General features: G+C 36.0%; 1 protein-coding gene and 1 long non-coding RNA gene across 7 annotated transcripts in view; one reads left to right on the forward strand and one right to left on the reverse strand.

Annotated features, from left to right (window-relative positions):
* The window catches only part of LOC131934868 (gonadotropin-releasing hormone receptor), a gene marked incomplete at its 5' end in the record, with an annotated part of 204,039 nt that overhangs the window by 172,140 nt on the left and 13,540 nt on the right, over positions 1-18,359 (forward strand). The window lies entirely within an intron of this gene.
* Positions 9,322-13,125, reverse strand: LOC131934870 (uncharacterized). Of its 6 annotated transcripts, none has more exons than XR_009385848.1 (5): positions 12,797-13,125; positions 10,450-10,567; positions 10,140-10,282; positions 9,760-9,824; positions 9,322-9,444 (listed from the first exon to the last, which is right to left on the reverse strand). It is a non-coding gene; the product is annotated as an uncharacterized LOC131934870 (long non-coding RNA). The 6 variants fall into 6 exon arrangements; XR_009385849.1 differs by having other exon boundaries at positions 12,988-13,006; XR_009385851.1 differs by lacking the exon at positions 12,797-13,125 and adding an exon at positions 12,429-12,443.

Consider the following 18,359-nt stretch of genomic DNA (forward strand, 5'->3'; position numbering starts at 1 on the left):
TAGAGCTCGTAGCCCTTAAACGACCAGAGTGAGCCGATAACATTTAATTAAATTTTAGATTTCCCCGGCCTGCTCATCCCCAATATCTTAGATTAACCCCTTGGGTTTTTGTAACTAGTCCTAGTCACCTAAACCCCTTTAATAAGCACCCAAGTTACCATTTTACTTAAAAATAAACAATATAGTACCAGCCAACATGCTTACTTAAAAATCAACAATTTGGTACCAGCCAACATGCTTCCCCCGCAAAAATGATTGCGTCCCCGCAATCAACTTAACAAAGACAACTAATTGGGATAAACATTCTACTTTACTGTTCACCTACTGACACAACACATACCACTAATTTACAGTAAAGGCCACTGAAGGCAAAAAACATCAATGAGCATACTAAAATGTCTCAAAAATGAACATCTACTGAAACCAGGTATAAACACGTACTTATCTTTAAAGGGTAGTTAACCAAAATGGACAAATCACGCCTTACGACTACAAATAAATGGCCATCAATAAAGATAAATACCAGTCAGTCACACATAATTTTATACCACAAGGCCTGATAATGTACGTCCAGTACCAATATCAGCCAAGTCTTCCCAGTCATAAAATTACGCAACAGCATGTTTCATCTACAATAATTACTATTCAACGAATACCATAGTTGCCAATAATACGTTCAACACCATTAAAACTTACAAAGGTTGCATGTCAACTGGCTACCCAAATTCTTCTTTAAAAATGGTCTAAAAATAGTTCCGTCAGTGCTAATAAAATGTGTTACATTAGCACAATGTGTTCATCAGGAACACACAAAAATTAACAGTAATCACACAAAAATTCATAAAGTAAATTAAACGTATACTACACGTTCCAAAAGTTAACACTGCAAATAAAAAAGGCAATAATATAAAAAATTATGCTGAGGTAAACCAACACATACTCAACATATTTAAAAACCAATTTTAAAAAATCTTAATTTAGTTTGCTCAAGCACGGATCCCACTCGTTGCTACCAAATGTAAGGGGTTCTTCGAGAGGTAGATATCTTAAATCCCACTTCTGACACCAAATGTTAGGGGGGTTTAAACCGAAGAGGTGATCTTATTCACTCATCCGTGCACCTTTGCGTGGTGACAAAGGGGTCTAATAAGACCTGAGCAAAACTAATTAAAATCTAAACAACACCAATATTAAACTAAAAATAAGACATAGTAAACATACATAATATGCATTTATTTATCTTCAATTGACGTCACAAAGGTTTATATGTTAAAAGCAAAGACACAATACAAATAAGACCTGGCCAGTCTTTCATATTCAAGAAAACATCACTTGAATTTCTAATACTAGTCAAAAAGACAAAAATAATCAAACTTACATTTCAATGCAGAATTATTCACCGTAGTTACTGACATTAATTCATAGAAAACACATATATAAGTGTGGATAGCAAACCTACATTTACACAACTCAGAATTTATACATATGAATGTCCTTTCCTCTAGTCCTAACTTAACTACTTGCACTGCTTATGTAATCTCAGAATCACACTTGTCAAAGTTATTCTTCCTAGTCCTAATTTCACTTGTACTGCTATGTAATCTCAAAATCAAAAACGTAAATGTCATCGTCTCTAGTTCTAACTTTACTACTTGCACTGTTATGTAATCCCAGGATCACACGGGTAAATGTTATCATCGCTAATTCTGATTTCACTAATCAAACACGGTTAAAGTCCATCTATGAATACTCATCAGTACTCACAACAATCTAGCTCGACACTCAAGCTGCAGGGAGATTTCTCGCCACTGGAATACAACATTGGGCCACTGGTACAAACATCGGGCCACAAAAATAATGGCCACTGGACGAAGAACATATCTACACGGCAGGAAGATTTCCAGCCACTTGAATAAAACATTTGGCCACTAGTACAAACATCGGGCCACAAAGATAATGGCCACTGGAACGACATCGGGCCACAAGGATAATGGCCACTGGACGAAGAACATATCTACACGGCAAGAAGATTTCCAGCCACTGGTACAACATCAGCCACATGTATAAACATATGTCACATATATAAATATCTGGAACGAAGCACATATGTACAGCAACAAAACATCGGCTGGGACAATAAGCCAGCCTTAGTGGCCAGCCATAAGGCTGCCACCATCCGAGGCCTAGACCATGGTGTCTAGCCTATGTGTCTGTCAGAGAAAGAGACCTCAACATAGTCGCCCTTCCTCATATATAGGTTAGTCTTGCCCCCCTTATCATCTCCCTAGAGCTATAGAACCCGAGTTGGGCTCCGTCCCATCTCTCGACGTTCGAGATAACACCGGTCACTATGCACCCATGCGTTGAACACCCGATAACTGACCGCTATAGATCTTCACGTTGTCTCAGGGCTAACGATCGTGTCATACACCGCTCGAGCTAACGTACGACCACGCGGTACTCCCGCCGCGTTTCACACCTGACAACTGACCACAACAGAGATCATGAGTAATGATTCTACCGGGACGTCCAGCGGCATGTCCGAACTCAACTTTAGACATAAATCACCGCGGGTGTCTTCCCAGCATTACGTGCCACCCATGCACCTGCATAGAGCTCGTAGCCCTTAAACGACCAGAGTGAGCCGATAACATTTAATTAAATTTTAGATTTCCCCGGCCTGCTCATCCCCAATATCTTAGATTAACCCCTTGGGTTTTTGTAACTAGTCCTAGTCACCTAAACCCCTTTAATAAGCACCCAAGTTACCATTTTACTTAAAAATAAACAATATAGTACCAGCCAACATGCTTACTTAAAAATCAACAATTTGGTACCAGCCAACATAATGTTGACTTAAGCAGCGGGGGACTAATTACAAGCGGAAACAATTATTTATCTCGTGAGGTGTTTGTATGATTGACATATCGAGGCTGGAAAACTTTTTCGTTTAGGATAAAAAGCACGAGGAAAAAAATCTTTAGTTGTCTTGACGTTTCTGTATCATTTTTTTTTGTTTACTATTTAGTCCGGAGTTCAATGTCCGTATGAAAAAAAAAGTAAAAAAAATTGATCTAAGTTGCCTTATGTAGCAGAAATGTGGGGTATAAGAGGAGAGTCTGCCATACCAGCCGATCCTACACTATTCTCAACGAGACTGTCGTTGAGTGGCTTATCAACAGTGTCGGTATATAATAACGCTATAGATTTTTTCTCATTTGATTCTGTCGTTGAGACTCTAATTATAGTTATAAACTGTAAAAACTAGCTAACGGAATAAAACCATTTCGATTAATTAATCGCTTAAAATATTTAATATAAGAAAAATTAAACAACCATTCATTTTACAGAGCTAATAATAATTAATATTATAAAAAATGTATCTTCTGTCTTTAAAATTGAAAAAGTAAATTATTTTTAGCAATATAAATTAATACAGTGGATTGCTGAATTTAATTGTGATCATAGTTATGATTAATTTTAGAGATTGTATGATTAATTTATACACAATTTAGAATTACAGAATATTGATTATTCGGTATAGAAAACATTAGGGTAGAGATTACTAAACGATATAATATAGGATTATGTAATATAGAATATATTAGTATATTATTATAGAATCTAGGCTATACAACAAGTAATACATGATATGATTGCAAAATAGAAAAAATACATAATATAAAGGCCCATTTTTTAATCGAATTTAAGACTCATTTCGTTTACAATATGTTATTACAAATATAAAATTGCAGAATACGTAATAGCTATTTTTATCGAATTTATACATAGAATGTGCTATATAATCTTAAGAACATGATTATGTAGTGGCGTAGGTACAAGGTGTGCCAAGGGGCTATACCCCCCCCCGATATATATATATATATATATATATATATATATATATATATATATATATATATATATATATATTTACTGTACTCAAGTAGTACCCCTAACCAGAGGCGTCACAAGGTTGGGGGGGGGGCTGAGGACTGCGCAAGGTGGCAAAATTTCGGGGGTGACACCATGGCGAAAAATAGCAAAATATATAGAAGAAGTAAGCATTTTGCCAGTTCAATAAATGACTAATGAGAGTTAACTGTACTAATAACTGACTGCAGATAAAAAAATATACAATTAACTGTGCACGTTTAAAAACTATCATTCAGGGGGGGGGGGGGTGAGGGGAGATGACACAAACTGCAAAATGTACAGGTGAATACATGCTTGTGGAATTTTTGGATAACAGATTTGCTAAGCGACGACCGGAGAGAGGCTGATCCCAAAATCTAATAATTTACGATGAAAACGATGCTTTTTTTCACATGAATTAATAGGTGGATTATGAGCAAAATTTGACGCCATTGGGGAAAATGGGAAGTCACCAAATGTAGCTATAAATAAATATATATATATATATATATATATATATATATATATATATATATATATATATATATATATATATATATATATATATATGCATATGTAGAATTATTTATATTTCTCTCTATGTATATATATAATGAAGTTTTGCTTGTTTGTTTGTGGGTTTGTTTATGTCCTCTATGCAGCACTACACCTTTCATCCTATGGCCATGCAACTTAAGTTAAGAATACCACTGGATATATTTCACAAGCACGGTGCCCCAGCAGGGCGCGAATCGATTCTATATATAGATCCCTATATAGGGTATATATACGTAAAAGTAGATTGCGGTTTAATCCCGTTCATCCGCTCGCCATAAAACTTCAGGGGAGGTTATTTTTTTTTATTTTAACAGGGCGGCGCTTCTGGAGGCTGCAATTTTTCTCTACACAGTTTGTAAAAAACAAAACGGATGCTGTTTGACATCGTTTATCTGAGTGCCGTTAAACTTTCGAGAGTTAATGAAAACACTCACGAGAAGGTTTCTGCGAAAACAAAAATTAAAATTTATTATGGGCTTTTCCCTGGAGGGTGCGATTTTTGTTAATAAACGGCTTGGCGCCTGAAAATCCAGGGCGGCGATATTAAAACTGCATGGGGGCTAAGGTAAAAAAGCAACAACAGGCGCAGCCGCCGGCGCCCCGGATAATACGTAACCCGAAGCGCCCCGTGCTACCATGTGAACACTATGACGCCTACGTTCGTGTTTTTTTTTTAAATTTATACACTAAAGACACGATGGGCAACAATAATTTTTGACTATATGGAATCAGGCGCGTCTGCCGGCTCCCCGGCAGGAAGCGATTTGGCTCCCTGAGATATCCTAAGGTTGTGTTAAAGAGCACTCTACAATATTGACCCTGTGGCACACGACATTCGATGACAATTCGTTTGACCCGGTGCGCTCCTGGCTTCGGGAGGAACACTATGAGTTTTAAAAGAGCGCCCTACAGTAGGGAAATTTTTTGTCTACTGCACCACTGGCGTGTGGTCTAGCGCCCCTGTGTGGGTCCCTCATAAACACTATTGCGCCTACGTTCGTTTTAAAGAGTGCGATACATTATGGATACAATGGGCTACTGTGTGCGGTAGAATTTGCGCCTCAACAACAATGATGAAAGCAATATAACACCGGCTTTGATTACATTTAAATTGTTTAGATTTAGAAATCAATGTCAAGCGTAAAAAAATACGTGATTGCTAATGTAATTATGGAATCCTCTTAAAATATTGCGTCAGTCTGTCTTCTGAGACCGCAGCAACGCGCGGGACGGGTACGCTGGTTTAATATATATTTCTTCTATATAAATAATTCTCTTCATGGATACCATAGAAAACACCAAGCTGTAAGCGCCCCTAGCAGCCCCCTCTCTTTCTCTCTATCCCTACCACCCCCATCCCTACATGGTCTGGTGAGCTGTGGTTCAAGCTAAATGTTTACAATCGTAGAGCCGGGTTTAGTGACAGCTATTAGGGGCAGATAATTTAGTTTGAAACGATTTTAAACTTAGTGGAGGTAACTCGGAGGGGGCTGCTTTCACGAGGAGGGGGGGGGGTAGGATTTTTGGGAAAGGAGGGTGGGGAGGGGGGGGGGTTATCGTCCTTAACGAGCTACTGATAGTGTTTTAAAGCAAATATTTTCAGTGGCAGCATTGTTACTGTCAAATTCACAAATTATGAATTACTGAAAAGTAGAAAATGAAACAACAAAATAGCGGCGCATGATAGCGGCTCGTAAAATATAAAACACAATGTAAATACCTTTGTTATACCTACGGAAAATAATAATATGTAACATGGATTCCTGAAATTTTGCGCTGCTTTAATTTTTAACGTTGGGATCCTCCATCAACATCCATACTCTCCTTTAGTATGTTCAGGCTTTTTTTTTCATTTATGGGAAGGGATGATCGGAAAGTGTGACGACACATTTTTGCTTTCATCCGTTATTTCGGGCTTTAAAAGATTGCTTTTGGTATTAATTCATTTATTAACTCAATGTTTATCGAGGTCAGTACATATTATAATAAACCGGGAGTGATCTCCCCTAAACTTTCTCGAATATTCTAATATAACACTACGGGGAATGGCAACTCGGGATATAGACATGATTTTTAATCCATTTTAAATACTTAAACTTTTTAAAATAGAATAAAACCTCGTAGAAAAAAGAATTGCACACCAAGTGAACGTCAAATAAAGATGTGCATAATAGTGCGCAACATTATTAGTACTTTATAAATTTACGTGCGTTTTTTGAGAAATCGGAAATAGCGTAAATTAGTACTTCCTGTCAACGGAAATTACTCAAAATTTGACAGAAGGTAGCGAATTAGATCTTTTACTTACATGTGAAATTTCATTTATCTATCTGCAATAGTACTCAAGTTATAGGCTTTTGAAAAATTCAAAGTAGAAAAAGTACCACTTTCGGTTATCGGAAATCACTCAAAAGTTTATACGGATCTATGATTTTGATAAAATACTTATATATGAAATTTCATCAACCTAGCTGTAACGGTACTCAAGTAATCGTGTTTACACACAGACACACGCAGACACAGACATACGGACAAGATTGCAAAATTATGTTTTTCCGTATCAGTGAGGTGTAAAACGTCGAGATTTGTAAAAAATCTCGATTTTTTTTTTTTGCACGATTACAAGACTTTCTCTATACTTCGTATATACGAGAAAGTAAAAATGCAGTTTCAGGGGAACGGCGGAGGTTGTTATGTGTTGAGGTGTAGTGTTTTTAAAGAGAGTGGTGGGGGGGGGAGCGAAGATCTGGCTTTTTGTGAAAATTTGTTACAATTAGAGAAGGGGGGTTTGGTGCAAAATGGTCTGAAGAGTGAGTCGTGGTTAATGGGTGACCACTTTATGATTGTATATTGACGTCACCATCATTTTGGGCGGTGGCTTTATGTGACGATATGTAACGAGAAAAAAGAGGGTTGAGTTAATGGCGTAGCATTTATTTTGCATTTTTTAAGGATACAAATAACAAAAACACTGCTTATTTTGTTTTACATGTGTGACGACATTGTGTTAACCAAATGTATTGAATAGTAGGACTTACAGATTATTAGTTCTCTCCCCCCCCCCTGAAGAAATTACCCCCTGTCATTTACCCCCCGCCAAGGAGGACATCTCCCCCCCCCCCCCCCCCCCACGCACACACCTCTTAAGGTACAGCTGGGGTTAGGGTTATGGTTAGGGTTACGGCTAGGGTTAGGGTTTGGGTTAGCGTTAGGGCTAGGGTTAGAGTTAGGGTTAGCGTTCTGGCTAAGGTTAAGATTATGGTTAGGGTTACGGCTAGGGTTAGGATTAGGGTTAGCGTTAGGGCTAGGGTTAGAGTTTGGGCTAGGGCTAGCGTTTGTGCTAAGGTTAGGGTTATGGTTAGCGTTAGAGTTAGGGCTAGGGTTAGAGTTAGGGCTAGAGTTAGGGTTAGCGTTCGGGCTAAGGTTAGGGTTAACGTTAGGGCTAAGGTTAGGGCTAGGGTTAGATTCAGAATTAGAGTTAGTGTTATGGTCAGGGTTAGGATTAAGGCTAGGATTAGGGTTAGTGTTATGGTCAAGGTTAGGCTGAAACCTAAGTCTAGAGTTGGTTTTGGTTATGTGTTAAGTTTTAGGCTGAGGTGAATGCTTAGGGTTTGGTCATTTTTTTATCGATTAGGATTAAGGAAATACATAGGTATAGAGTTTGAGTAAGGATCATAACTTGAGGCCGGGGGGGGGGGGATTCTCCAGGGGGGTTATTGACAAGGGGTAATTGCCCCGGGGGGTAAATACGGGAGGGGGGGTCTCCTCCGGGGGGGGGGGGGGGTAATTGACGGGGTGGGGGTAATGTCATGTAGCCAGGTCCACTATTAGAAAGCCAAGATTCCAAACTGTGTAGCCTTATGTATGTAGGTAATCTAATCTCATACAAGTTCTTGAAAGCAACATCAAAGACGAGAAATAAAAAGAGCCATCGTTGTCGGCTTATTTAACAGGGAAGTCTTAGTCTAAATCAATCCACGACAATGTCTTTAAGACAATAAACCTTAACTTTGCTTGAAATAACAATATCGTTCTTCATTCAGTCAAACTCAACATTATGGCTTCACTGAACTTTGTCATTGAAATGCATGTGTAGTTTGAAATGTGTGTCTGTTAAAATTGTACAGTTGATACCGAATATATCCAGCCTTTTTCTTCTTCGTTCAGCTGCTTTTCTTTCTGGATTTCTTTTCTTATCTTTTGACAATCCAAGAACAAGTGTTGTATCCCCAAGATAGGTTGCTATCCCCAACTATAGAGCCTCATCTACACGGGAGATTGAACTCAGGACTTCTCGGTTTAGCAACCACGAACTTTACCAGTTCTTGATTTTGGTATTGGCGTGTCAGTTTTCTTCTTTATTTAGTCGACATCTAAAGTTAAACAAAAACAGTTGCCTACCTCAGCAAAAATCAATGTAGGCCAATTATGGCCAGTGTAGCAATTAGCAACACCAAAGTTGATTTGAATTCCATGCAACACTCATTCCATACTTCTCTAGTGTGGAGGTCTTGCTTATTAATATTATCCTGTTTGTTTGATACTTTTCTTTAACTTAATAATATTAACCATAGACACTTTTTGCCTGGAGTACAAACTGGGTCACAGTATTCTCTGGTAAACAATTAAGTTCTTTTCCAAATATATGCTCAGCTAATAGAAACAGCATTCCTAGATTATTTTATTTTATTTTTTTTTAAAGGGCTTCAGCTGTTTTAATGTCAACTTGTGCTGGGAATACTATAACTACATACAACCCTTTTCAGCTTTCAATCACTTGCATCTTATGTACAAAGTATGAAAACCAAAAACATCAAATTTTGAGAAATAATTTATTTATGAAACAATTGCATATAATTATAAAGCCAAACATTAATATATCAAGATTATTGCAATTATAACCATTTGCAGATTCTTGTTTAACTATGGTAGATGGAAGTATTAGTTGCCTTTTACATCACTTTTCACTTCCTGAAACAAAACAAAATGATTTTCTTAATCATCCATCTGAAATAATAAAATTAGCACAAAAAAAAATCTTTAGTTTAAATTAGTTTAATACATCAAAACAAAACAAGAAAAAAGTGATTGAATGAGATGAATCATGGCATAGATATTTATAAAATTTTGCTTTAGTGATAAAGGGGGAAAAATTTAAGTTATTTTAAGTGAAACATAAGCTAGAGAAATAAACTATTAGGCCTAATTTAAATAATTTAATTCCTTTCTCCCAAAACACTACATGTATCCTTAAAAAAAGAAAACTTAAAATTTATCAATATTTACCTTGTGTATAAACTCTTCTGTACATCTACTGTATCAGCTTGACGCTCATTAGGTATGCCTAGTTCCTGTTGAGCAGTTAAGACAGATTAAGTAAATAATTCAAATTTGTAAGACAAACCACTAAATGATACTGTTATATATATATATATATATATATATATATATATATATATATATATATATATATATATCCTTCCTGCAAATCAGCATATTTTGCAAAACAAATATTTAAAAAAATACATAATGATATTGTATCAATCATCACCACTGACTTGGTTTTACTAGGTAAAATATTTTTTTAAATACAATATTTATAGAAATAAAAATCTATCTCAATCAACATGTTCAAAATAAACCAAAGCAAACTTGTGATAACTTACCTGATTAATGTTTGAGAGGATTCACCCAGTTCTCGCCACTGAAGCAGATTAGATGCATGTGTTATTACACTTGTGATATACTGATTGCCATTTTGTGTACTTTTAGTCCTGGAGATCTATGTTGTAGGCATAGACTGTTAAACCTGGATAGTAATATTATAGAAGTAAATTATATCTAGTATAATATAAATATTTTAAAATATAAATGACACTAAATTATATTTATCATTATTGGAAATAAAAATGGTACAATTAAGTTATAAAAAAACAAATAATAAAATTTAAAGCAGCTTATTAATAATTGTCATACCTTTTCCTACTTTTATGTCAAATGTAAGAGGTAATAGAGAAAGAACATCTTGTGTCATTTAGTATGCTGTAGTCTTATTACTGGTAAAAATCAAATCTTCCCTTTTTTTTGGATGAACCTGTAAAAGAGAAATTACAACATGGATAAACACAATGAATATCATATCTAATCCTCAACTAGTTATCACCCCAATCCTAACCTCATTTTTTAAAACCAATTTCTAAATATGTTTTCAGAACAAATGTATGTTAAGTCTACCTATTTTAATGTTCAGAATACTAATATTTATCAAAACTACCTCCAGTTGAAATTCAAGATACCTTTATAAAAAGTTATTATGACTTTAACTTTGTGTAGTTGTTATTTAGGCTATTTGTTTAATTTATATTATTTAAATTAATATTTCATGCCTTGTTTTAAAAAGATCTACAAGTCTACTTTTGATTTTATGGTATAATCTGATAAAAATTAGGCTGCTACATCTGAAAACTAAGGTCAATGCAAAGACTTCCAAATTAACGATAAGTAGGCTTGTATAGATATTGTGTATAATTACTAGCCCAATAGTATTACTCTACGACCAATGTATAGGACTTAATGTATCAGACCTAATTCCTACAATTAGGCCTACTAATTATTAAATAATTAATAGATCTAACAGTAGGATAATTACAATTATGGGCCTTAGCTGACATAGAGAGCTGAATACTTAACTAAACATTTTTAAAAATTATAGTAAGCTAAGTGAGTTGAATTATTTTATTTAGATAGGCCTAGGCTATAATATACTCTATAGCAGTCTATAGTGATAGTCGCAGAGTAGCGTATATCATAATAATTTCAAATTAAATCTATAAGCAACAATAAGCCTCTGCCTTGTTGCCTAATTAAAAACTAAAGCCTATTAAGCCTTTTCCTAATAAGCCTTTGGCCTAATTTAAATAACAGCCTATAGGCCCTATAATAATATATAAATAGGCTAAACTACTTGTAAGACCTAATAGACTAATGACTAAGAGAGTGCTAGGCCCCTTTCCGATATTATATAATAATTGCTTGATCGATATCATAATATCTAACACTGATTACATTAATTTACATAAGGCTATACCATCTTAACTATGACTAATACTTTTTCTACTAATAAAATAGGCTATCTTTAGTTTAAACTTAGGCCTAATAGTAATTTTAGTAATTATAATTAAGTAGGCCATTTTATGACATTTATGAAATTTTTAGTAGATGGCCGAGCCTTAAATTTAAATACTAAAATAGATTTAGCATACTATGCCTATTGTTGGTCTAATTAATAATTTATTTTTCATTTAGAATTTTAGATCTCCAAAAGATAGGCCTAGGTCCTAAATAAATTATTTTTATTTTATTGAGCCCGCCTTAATGTATAAGATGTGATCTGTTTTTTTTAATAAAAATAACCCTACACAATACTAGTGATTTAACTAATATCTAGTACTACTTTAGGCCTATTTAATTATTTATTAGTAGGCTGAATAAAATCTAAAGCTATAAGGCCTACTTTATTACTATATTTGCCTATTATTCTATAATTAATTTATGTTTTCTTTCAATACATAGATCTAGTAGATCCTGTGGTACCTCAACATTCTAGTGCCTCGACATACCAGATTTTTTAAATACGAGCAGTTGAGCGAGTAATATTTCGCTTTGAGTTACGCGCAAAATTTGAGATACCATATTTCACAGTTCATGTAAAAGAAATACCCCCAAAAAGATGCAAATGATTATTTATCGCAGCTATTTAATTATAATAATAAGCGTCTTACTCATATTTGCAGCATTATGAAAGGGAGAAAGAAATAAACTTCCTAAACAAGGTTTATTTTAAGCTACCAGCACATGAAAGTGACTTAAATTAAGCATGGCAAAAAAGAAGAGAAAAGCTGTCACGAAAATTAAGCTAACGTAATAATTTTATTTAGTATTTATTTAGGCCTTACGTTTAAGTCTTAAGTGCAACAATGCTCAGTGAATTTTAGCCATTAATGGCATTAAGTTTAGGAATGATGTGTACTTGTGTAGCTTTAACTTTAGTATATTTTTAGACCTAAGCCTAATCTTATAGTGACAGTCTTATAGATATATATAGATTATTATAGATCTACAAACAATTTGAAATAGAAGAGATTTAAAATTGAGTAGATCTAGATCCTAAATGCTAAAGGACAGCTATGCCACAGAAATAATTATCTTTCTATCTAGTCAATCTAGACTAGATCTAGCTAGTGCCGTGCTACTGAAAAATTACTAGATTTTCTAGATCTAGATTCTATCATTTACTTAATTACTTTCGACGCACTAGGCATACTTTTAACTTTTTCTCTCTAGTCAATAATGTAGATTTCTAGATCTAAATGTAAATCCTGATCTTGTAGATTTGATTTACGTAGGTTTTACATCAGTGTAAATCGTTGATCAAGTAGATCTAGTCTAGATCTGGACTAGAATCTAGCTCTCGTCAAAACAAAATGGCTGGAATATTAGCTTCAAAACACCTACAGTTTATGCTTTCCTAATTGTGGAGAGCATGTTTAATTATTGTTTTATTTTCAACGACAGTGTTGACTGAGAAACCACCAAAGGGTTTTATTCTCAGCGACACAGTCGGAGAGAGGCTCAACGATTCTGTCGTTGAGATGATCCGCATGGGGTGGCCATACAAACTATCATAGCTTTTTGTGCAACTACGACACTTGATACAGAGGCGTAGCGATGGGGGGCAGGGGGTACATATGTCCCCGGGCGCCGACCTTAGGGGGCGCCAAAATGGGTTGTAAAAACAAATTAAAATGTGATTTAGCTGCATTTTTGCATTATAAATAGTTTGAGGGGGTGCACATTGAAAATTTGCTCCCGAGGAGGGCGCCAAATTGAAAGTTTGTTCCCTCTGACTTGATATTAAAGCTTGCGTTATGTCCCAATTTGTTTCTCTATTACTTTTACCTTTATAGCGTAAGTTTTGAAGCACTTTAGTTTCACAGTCGAATGTATTAGGTCATTGGTCCCTGAACTTTAAAGATACAGTTGTCTAAAGAAAAAGAAAAGATCGTCTGAATACGATTAAACTCGAGTTAGTCTGTTTAATTGGGTAACTCTAGTAGACAGAGAACTACAGCAGGAGGCGTTTGATGGGAAACAGAAGCCACTTGTTTAAATGCTCTATAGCCCCTATAACGTTGGTGGACTTGTTTTAAATAGTGAGCGGGTTCTGTAGAGTGTAAATTGCTGTTTATTGAACCCTTTAAATTAATGTTTATGGATACTAGTCAGTTCTAACAATGTAATCTCCAAGTACTTTAAACGTTTAGATATAATTATCGCTACATTAGTGATTAGCTCCGTATCATTCATGCTACGCATATCAAACACGTAATTAAGTTGATTATATGAACACAAGCCTATGAGGAATCAGTCTTTGAGAAACCACTACACTAGCTCAGTTTTACGACAACAGTGCGAACTATGGCTGTTGAATATTCAAGGTCAAGGTAGCTCCACAAGTCCAAAAATAAACCTTTTAAAAAAAAAACAGACCTAATTTGATCGGGCTATGGAACTTGCTTCCTCTTCCTGAAAAATGGACGCGGTCTAAATTTGTATAGCAAGTCTAATTAAGTTATTTATTCTCAATACCTCAGCACCGACGGGACTAAAGGGCATTATCTCTGGAAAAGTATCGCAAAGCAAGGGGGATAAATGCTGTTTCGTGCCACCCTGTAGTTTCCAGAGAGTAGAAGGGGGGATCTGTAACAGAGACTAGTGGAGACTTTAAAAAGTTTTACGATGGCTGGTGGGGTTACTTGGTGAAATGGTGGTAAATGGGTGGGCTAGGCCGGCGTGCTTAGTAGGTCAACTGTCACGTGACGCGTTTCCGGACATGCGCATGATGCAGTTTGCTATTTTAATTAATACTCAATTAGGCTAGAAATAATACAATATAGCATAAACATGGTATACATCTGATTGTGTAGATATATATTTTATATAGTTATAGTTATGTGCATAAATGTATATGTATATGTATATGTATATGTATATATATATATATATATATATATATATATATATATATATATATATATATATATATATATATATGTATATATATATATATATATATATATATATATATATATATATATATATATATATATATATATATATATATATATATATATATATATATATATATATATAATTCCGGTGGGCAGTAAGGAAAAAATGACGGTGGGCCACCAGAAAGGTGTTGTAATAGTCCTATTTTTTTTTAAATTTATTGGTATTTCTCCATTTTACCATCTGTATTCTTCATCCCAATACGCACAATTATGGATTTTATGAAGAAAACTGCGCAATGAAAATTTCAATCTGGAGTTTGAGGGTTCCTTTTAAACTTTCCCGGGCCTCTTGAATACAGCCGGTCCACCCCTCCTTACGCAGACGGCTTTACTCTAGGTAGATTAAATTTGTTAACTTTGTCCAAATTTCTTTTCGTCACAGTAGTGCTGCGCTGATGTGACCCTGGAACTGATGGGCCGACAGACACATAACAGTAAAGTCATAACACACTGAACATATGTAACAACTTATACAAATATATGCACACATTTTTTTCCCTACATTCTCAGAAGCGCTATTGAATACCCCACTTCATTATTTACTGATTTATCATTTCTCACTTAATTCAATCCGTCAGCTATTGAATTTTCCTAAAGTGATGTAAAATAATTTAATTCAATCCATTTCCGACAGCCAAATAAAATTATTGTTTTCTTTTTATCACTGGCATTCAGTGAACTATGAAAATTACAGTTATCCGTCCTTACAAACAATCATTGCAACTGAAAGACTTTTATTTTCTTTGAAAAAGAAAGTTTTTTTTATTATTTGTTTAAATAAAATAAAATAGAGTTCATTCCCCTGGTTATGTGGGGATTTCCCTTTTTTTCTTCTATCTAGCAACACGCCACAAACGTACTGGATATCGTATCGCTTTGTTCGGGTTGGAGTTTTCTTTCTTTTTCCGTAGGCTGGGCTAGGGGTCAGTCGATAATATACAGTAGGCCGTAACTACCCATCACACAATGAAGGTCAAAGGTCCTGACTACAATTTGATGTAGCACAAGCACGCGAGGGTTTTAAAACTGGGGTGAGTAGTTAAAGGGGGAGGAGGGGGTAAAGGGGGTATGGACTAGAGCCGATAGCGAGATGACGACTTTCTCAAACCCTCCAGAATATTATTGCCTTAGAATGCCTTCCTCAAGTATCTAATTATGACAAAAAATTTAGCCGAGTCATTTATTTCTTTAATTAAGTAAAGCTATATGCACTATCCAAGTAAGGAAGAGAAAACTGAATCGCTTTTATGGGTGGGGGCGGAATTGTGGATGTTTACAGCAATCATTTTCTTCATCCACAGCGCACGAGGCATCAACAAGTGTGCGCCATAATGTTAGGCCTCTCTCCTTCAACACTTTCTCCATTGATATTCTCCACATTTCTTTTGGCCGTCCTCGTTTTCTCTTGCCCTGTGGTGTCTATCAGAGAGCTGTCTTAGCCAACCTCTGCACTCATTCGTATCACATCTTCATCTTCTGTGTCTGATAACTACTGTTAATAGTTGAATAAGTCTTCTTTTTAACTCCACTTTGAGATGCCATTAAGCCAGAAGATTCTCAATATTTGTCGTACGCACTTGTTCTGAAAAGCTTCGAGTACCATCTCGACTGCTTTTGTGATTCTCCAACATTCCCAGCCAAACATGGGTACACATTTCTTTTAAATAAACCACAAATTTTAAAAACTAATGTATTTTAATGGAATAAAACATAAAACGGCAGTTGAAATAATTGTGAATATTTGTGTATAACTGAATAAGTTAACAAATTGACAAGACATTAAACTTGGAGCTGAAGCTAGCGGCCGTATGATTCGGTGAGACTTGTGTCCTTTAGAATGCATACAACGCACTGGGTCACATCTTTAAACAATCATTTGGCGGGCAGCTCGCCCAGATCTCCGTGGGGAGGGGGAGCCACCGAATATATTGCCCTGATAATTTCATAATTTATTTAAAATCTTATGCAACAACCCCTGTCTATTACATCGGTTCATTTGAGGATGGAGGGGGGGGGGGGATCAGCCCTAGCTATTGTGTTGGTCCCTTAGAGAGATGGGGTGGGGGTGTGTAAAATCAACCCCTCTGTGGACGGCGTGGTCAGACAGGAAAGCTTAAGATTGTTAATCCCAAACGTCCCGAGTTCAGATCTCCGGGTAGATGAGACTCGTTAGCTGAGGTCAGTAACCTATACAAGCGAGAAAACTCATGCTGGTTGTAGTTTGTAGTTTGTAGTGTGTTCGTGGATGGACAAAGGCTACGGAACCACAACCAAAAACAAGAGCAGGCTGATGTCAACAGGACATATGGCGCATAAATTGTTGACACACGATTTACTTAGTGTGTTGGATTCCCTCAAGTGTCACAGTTAAGAACGAAGAAGAAGAAGAATCTAGATCGGTTGTATCGGTCCCGTTAATGGGGTGGGGGGGGGGGTGGGTAGTGTATAATAATTAAACATATTTTATGTGAATAAAAAGGCTATTGGATCATCCAATGACCCAGGCACTTGAAGGGGGGGGGGGTCGAATTTTGTTACGTGGGGAAGAGACAGTGAAGTTATATAATTTAATTTTTTTCTCCGTAATCTAATAAATAACAATCAAACCTGCAATATTTATATGTGGTTCCTTGTGGTCTGGATCTAGACACCTGCCATACGTACATGGGACCAAAGGCGTAGCTACCCTTCCCGGCGCCCAGGGACAAACTTTTGATTTGCACCCCCCCCCCCTTCAAGATTTCGATTTGCACCCTCCCCCCTCAAACTTTTGATTTGCAACCCCCCCCCTCCTCAATATGCCCCCCCCCCCACCCCTCGCTACGCCTCTGCATGGGACTTCTTATGCTCAGTACTTAACCTATCAGCAGTATGTATATGCCCCCCCCCCAGGGGGACAGTAAGTAAGACGATGAAATGCGGACCCTCTACCCCCGGGCCGTCAAGTTAACCCCCTGTAACGTTAAACCTGTTTCCTCGACTTCTATTACTCAAACTAAATTATGAAGTTCCCCGGGAACCCTATAAAGTTGCCCCCAACCTCCATGAAACACAATTATGAGCGCTACCCTATACATAGCTAGAAAAAAAATTAACTCTTCCCGTGCTGAAAAAAAAAATCTTATCCACTCATGTTTTCAACAACTAGACGACTTGATTTTGTTCAGTATTTGCTGTGTTCATTGAACGGAAAACTTGATTAATTTTTTTTTTCAAAAATATTGACGATTTTAAACACAAGATTGAAACATATAGCATGTAGGGAACAAAACTATTCGGTATTTTCTTTTTAAAAAACACAAAGTAACTTTGTTAAGCACATGATTATTTTTGTTGCCTTGATTTAATTTTTGACAAGTTCAATGACCCGCGATCATGTATTCACAATTAAATGATAGTTGTTCGGAAATTCCAAAGTTATTTTGATCTTAAGATTTAAAACCGTAACAATGAAGAGTTGTTTTTTCGCACTGGTTTCACCTTTACCATTTTTTGTTTTTTTTATCTAACCTAATTTGACGTGAGAATATCAGGATGCGTGCCTTTAACTGTAGGTTACTATAGTAGCACGTAAACAAACCTCAGCTCACTCTCTCTTCCATCCTATTCTTGGACCAGAAATAAATGGAGTTAAATCCCATCTCAGGTTGTAAGGACTTGTCTTTTTTTTTCTTTACTCGAAACCTTCTTCTGTTGAATGAAAGCAGACGTTAAGCTTGCATTGTAAGTCGAAACTATTCAGAAAAAAAAAAC

The sequence above is a fragment of the Physella acuta genome, unplaced genomic scaffold (genome assembly GCF_028476545.2).
Source record: "Physella acuta isolate Inbredline_101_S28 unplaced genomic scaffold, ASM2847654v3 ptg000119l, whole genome shotgun sequence".
Classification (NCBI taxonomy): domain Eukaryota; kingdom Metazoa; phylum Mollusca; class Gastropoda; family Physidae; genus Physella; species Physella acuta.